A 6143-nucleotide genomic window follows, 5' to 3' on the forward strand; every position below is an offset into this window, starting at 1 on the left:
ACAGTTTTTCCTACTTCTATTTCGTCAAATCTGTATTTTAGGAGACTGCATCCTCCTCCTTCAGTTTCTGTTACTGTTCGGTCCAATAATTCTCTGTTAAAAGAAACTGATGGCAATTTAGTGAATACAGCTGTTCCGAAATTGACAAAACGTGATAATTTTTGAGTCACTTACAAGCGTTTTTACTGGAATGTTTGTTGGAAAAATCTGACAAAAACGAAGCAAAACCATCATGAGATTGAACTTGAAGTATAATCAGTTAATTTAGATTGTAAGTCTACATACAAGATAACCTTTTAAAGCTTTTAAAAACAGCGAAAACCAAATGTTTTCGTTTAGAAAATTGTTGTTGGTTAGCCATATAACCTTGGCAAATCATTTAATTTTATACAAAACAATCAGCAAATACATACCTACTTTAATCTGCGAGAGACCTGGCCACGAGTCGAAATGTTAAAGGTTGGAATTCGTATGAAAAAGGGTTTTTCATAAGTTTTGTCGTCCATCAGCTGTACTGGTTCCCAAGTAACAATTTTAGCTTTATTAAGGTCAGCAAAATTTCGTTTGGACTATAGCATTAAAGCTAAAGCGCCTTCTATAACATCACCTGGACTCTAATAAAGCCAAAATTAGGCTATTGGCTGAGTTGTTAATTCTAAGTACAGTAAATGAGGACAGACATTTTAAATAAAAACGGATTGGACCCGTGGAATAAATCATGAGTTGAAGTTAAATTTTGTTGTCTGACGCCATCTTGAAATCCAAGATGGCGGCTACCGCTGATCTTTCAAGTGTTGTAAATGACTTAAAATCGCATGAAACCCCTTCAATATTGGTATTGGGTGAAAGGTCTAAACGAGTAGAAGTTAAATTTCGCTATCAGACGCCATCTTGGAATCCAAGATGGTGGCATCCGCTGAACTTTTAATGCTGTAAATGACAAAAAGTCGCATTAAACAACCACTATACGTGTATTGGTTGAAAGGGCTAAACTAGAAGAAACCGATTTTTTTGGTATAAGTTGAAAAGGATCAACGAATAGAATACAAATTTCGCTATCAGGCGTCATCTTGAAATCCAAGACTGCGGCTCCCACTGAACTATAAAATGATTGAAATCATTGAAAGTCACTGGAATTTCTCTATCAGATCATCTTGAAATCTAAGATGGTGACTTTCGCTGAACCTTAAAATGCTGTAAATAATTAAAAATCGCACGAAACCCCCACAATATGGGTATTGGCTAAAAGAGCTAACCTAGAAGAAGTCAAATTTCGCTATCAGGTGCATCTCGAAATCCAAGATGGCAGCTTTCGCTGAACTTTAAAATGCTGTTAAATTCTGCAAATGACTAAAAACCGCACGAAAGCTTTCCAATATTGGTATTCGTTGAAAGGGATAAACTAGAAGAACCAGGCCCTGATTGTTTTTGGCAACCCGCTCGAACATTTTGTGTTGTCAAAATCGAACGATTTTTTTTCCCAACTTTGTTTTTATTTAGTACTACATTTTTTATCATGTTTTTGATGCATTTAGCACTTTTCGTGTTTTGTCGATAGTTTTTGTTTTTTGCAATATTTGCTATTTATATCATTGTATTATGTCTATCATGCCAATATGTCTAAATTGTATTAGTCCTATTAAAGCGAAAACTATAAGGTTATGTTGTTCCTGTTATTTGTTTGATTTAGGGACATGGGCCAAAAACGATCGGGGACTATATTGTGGTTGCTTTGTGCGATTTTGGGTGACTTACAGCATTTCAGAGTAAAGCGAAAAGAGAAAATCGACTACTACTCGTTTAGCCCTTTTACCCAATACCCAATTTATTATTTTAACTCAAAATCAACACACAGAACTTATCAAAAATGTGTAAAAACGGGAATTCCAATTCAAATATGTGCTATCTAATCTAAGCGTGTCCTGTTTTGACATCTTGATCGAGAACTGTCACTAAGTTTTATGGCGGTTTAATAATCAGGCACCCAGCGCTATTATAGAACATGCAAAAGAAAGCTTGGAGCAAACTTCTAAGTTTGTGTTTTATCATAGTTTAAACATAGCATTCCTAACTCTTTCTAAATAACTAAAACAGTATGTTTAATGGAAGATTTATGAGCGTTTTCAAAACTATCTGAAAACAGATGGTCGATTCAAGAATATAAGCATTTTGCATGACCATAATAAAACCATCATAAAACGAGCTGCACAAAAAAGCCATAATAAAACCATAATAAAACATCGAAATGTTAGTTAGCTTGATCTGTGTTACTTGGGCTAGCTCAACTATTCGATGAGCCGAATATTCGGCTTAACGGGTTTTTGGCGATATTCGGCCGACCGAATATTCGGTACATCTCTAATTTCCAGTATCTCCATGTTTTTCAGCATCTCGCAGCTGTAGTTTTTGACAATATAATTGGCTTTGTTTCAATGCCAATATTTGTAAACTCCGTCTGTAGTTAGGGTTGAGCTTTAGAAGGTTTAATTCGAATGTTGGTTAATTTCTCATACCAATCCTAGGATCCAAGATCTTAAACATCCCTTCCCCAATTTTGGATTTAATAATCAGAGTTCCATAATATGGAATTTGTAATAAAACTGATCTGTCCGATCAGAAATTGATTCTTGATTTTTTTTTATGGAAAGATTTAGTTTTAGATATTATTTATTTAGATATTTTATTTCCAAATCAATTTAAATCTTCAAAAATTTATTCTGATTTCTGACCTGTACAAAAATGCTATGCTTGTGTTAGGTTTCGCCAAAAACTCAAATTTTAATATTCCAATGAATTTTTATGCAAAGTAAACTCTAAACTTATTATTATTATTTTTTTTTTATTTTTCTAAATGAATAAAAAAATAAAATTGTTAATTGTTCCTGATTTATTTAACTAGTTTCGCTTATAATAAAGTCTAATTCAGGAAGATTTTTTATAAAAGTTATTTTAGCAGACATCATTATATCCAAGGCGTTTATAGAGCTCGTTCCAACGTTGAAGACATGTTTATTTCATAGAAACAGATAACAGGCTACTCATATAGTAACTACTCACATGTCAACTACTGTTATATGTACAATGTACATCTCATCAAGATTGACGAGGTCTGAGCCGAAAATCTGTTGTTGCAATTTTACTACTTCTGAAACTTTCTAGCCTAGCAAATGACAGACATTCTAATAGAAAGCGCCAAAACAACAGCCAAACGGCAGTCGAAATGGTGAGGATGTATAGGATAAATTTCCTTTTCCTTATTTATGCTCCCAAGAATGTAAGTAGTAACTGTTCCAAGGAAAAGCACTCGAAGACGACGGCCAGACGTTTTACTGCTGCTGGCAGAGAGATAAGCTTAAATCAACTGGTACTTTATTTTACATATGTCGAATAGGTTGTTAACAAGCTATAGCCCCAGTTTTCCTAAGAAGTTCACAGAAAGAGACAGCCTGCAACCAGTCAGTTGAAATGATTGTACTTTTCCAGACATAGAGCTTTGTTGCACATAGCTAGAAATGGGAATTTCAACCCTTTTTCCATTCCATCTGGTAGAAAAATCCACTCGATAGGAATGCTGGGGGAGAAATGAAAATGGAAAGGCAAATGGCTAACATGATGCGGAAATACCAATGCAACCTCTCTAACTAAATGAGTTTCGGAAAATCGGTGATGGTGACTATTGCCCTGGTATTGTCATGACTATCAAATGAAGCTAATATCGACCCAGCATTTGTCGAATATCTCCAGAATTCCGGATCGATTCCTTCTTATTTAAAACTTCAGAATCGGTCCTCAACATTCCGATCTTCGTTTTGCTGATGATTACACAGCTCGTTAGACCCAAAGCAAACCAAACCGAACGGACTGGCAGGGTTTGCCGAAATGCGATTGTGAGACATTAAAAGTATATAGACTGTTGCAAAATTCAATAGGGTTCTACAATAAAACTCGAAACTGGAAACTATTCCCCATAAAGATGTTAATTTGATTAGCTCAGTTGGCATGTCTGTTGTCTCCTGAGCCGATATCCGCGAGTTCGAGCCCAAGAGTAAACATCGAACACAGTTGTACCGGATCAGTTTTTCAATAACGATCCGCCAACTGCAACGTTGATAAAGTCGCGAATGCCATAAAGATGGTAAAACGACTATAATCGAAACAAAAAAAAAAAAAAATGTTAATTTGATAGTTTCTTATCCTTAACGATATGGGCAAGACAGTATCAAAATTGTCATAACATTTTCTTAACCGCCCTGGCACAACAGCTGCCTTCATGTAAAATATTCATTACCTACTTCGGAAAGATTTAAGATGCCTTTTGTTGTTGAACAAATTGACTATTAACGATAACAACATCACATTCAACGTTTTGATTTTCATACAGGGAAATTCAACTTGCACATCGGTTTTCCACTTTATTTCATGTTAAAGAGGAACTTATCTGTTTTTTTTTATCCTATGATGTGATAAATTCACAATTTTAATAATTACAAAAAAAAACATAAATTGCTTTGACCCCGACGTGATTTGAACACGCAACCTTCTGATCTGGAGTCAGACGCGCTACCGTTGCGCCACGGAGTCATTCGGTGCTAAGAAGTTCAACGAAGTCGGACGCATGCCATGGTCGCAATTGATTAAAAATAGCAAATCAATAATCGAGAAACCGCCCGTCACCCGCAAGCTCAGCCATTGATGAAAGGCGAAAATAAAAAAGCCACGAACTGGCAAGGTCCAACGAATTTGCTGTTGGCAGTGAACAAAAAAAGGTCACAAGATAAGGTCATAAATTTCTGATGCTCACTCACTGCATATTGCAACATCAGAGAATTAAGCTGAAATTTAGTTGAGTGCATAACTAATCGAAAAATAGATAACTGAACCAGCGAGCGTTTGAAAACAAAGTACCGTGAAATGGAGGGAACTTTGATCACTTTTTTCATTATTTTTGAATATTTTGGAAAGGGTTGCTTTTTTGTAACACTTTAGGTGTTGAGCAGAGATTATTCTACTCAGAACTGACCTATAGAGTTTATTATTTGATTGTAGAGAAATCAGTTTTAGTCACGAAGAAAGAGCAGCAACACAATAAAAACTTCAGGATTCATGTAAAAAATACGGTCGAAATTGCATTCATGAGATTTTTTTTATGAAGGTAATTTTAGAATTTTAAAACATAAAACATCACTTCAAGGTTTTACAGATATGATGTGATTGATAAAAAGATTATAATAAAATTGAAGCCCTCAGAATCAGAGGGAGAGAGGTGCTAAAGCCATCGATTTTGACTTAAGTTTAGTAAACTTGAATCTTATCTTAATTTACATCTGGAGCAAAACTTTGATTTTTTTTAAATTTATCACTTTTTTGATTGAACTTAAACTCCTTGAATTATAAAAATATATAAAATTTTTAATGTTGCTGATTTAATTTAGCTCAATTTGGGTCTGCTCAATTTACCTCCCTGCTTAAAAATAAAAATCAAGTTGTTAAACAAATTTACATTGTTTATTATTCCATATCACTTATTTTATTGATTTAAAAATTTGTTCTATCAGGAACGATAACTAAGATGAATCAGCCATCCTGTGAGGTTAAATCAAAGGTGCAAGATTTTTCAACTGTAAATTTCAAATAAACCGATCGAAAGTTGATTTGAATATGAGATTGATTTTTAAAACCTCACATAAATAGTTGTTTTATTTATGTCTCTGATGTATGGTGACCTCAAACTTGGTTCAGCCAGCATCAATATTTAGGATAAATAAGCAATCATGTGAAATTGATTCAATAGCGCTGAATTGATAGCTGAAATAGTTCGATGCAAGGTTCATTTGGAAGGTGGAGCCAGCAATCAGTGTTTTTCAGCAAAATTTCAAACAAATTTATTAGTTTCTAATTCCCTTATAAGGATACTTGGCATCGGGGCCATTTTCGTGGGGAAAGTTGACACGGATCAGTGAACTGTAACACTATTCAAGAACATACAGAATTTACTCGAATAAAATGCAACACTTTGTTTTGTGATTGACTTTTGAATGCTTGGATGGAAATTGTTAAAATTTTCAGCGAAGCTACCTAATAATGTAATGGTTTTGTGTGCAAAATTTCGACATAATCTGCCAAGCGGTTTTGGAGATACCGTT

General features: G+C 34.5%; 1 non-coding gene across 1 annotated transcript; it reads right to left on the reverse strand.

Moving 5' to 3' along the window:
* Window positions 1-4509: 4509 nt before the first annotated feature.
* On the reverse strand, window positions 4510-4581 carry Trnaw-cca (transfer RNA tryptophan (anticodon CCA)). The gene has a single exon. It is a non-coding gene; the product is annotated as a tRNA-Trp (tRNA).
* Between the last annotated feature and the right edge of the window lie 1562 nt (window positions 4582-6143).

Source organism: Uranotaenia lowii, chromosome 3 (genome assembly GCF_029784155.1).
Source record: "Uranotaenia lowii strain MFRU-FL chromosome 3, ASM2978415v1, whole genome shotgun sequence".
NCBI lineage: Eukaryota > Metazoa > Arthropoda > Insecta > Diptera > Culicidae > Uranotaenia > Uranotaenia lowii.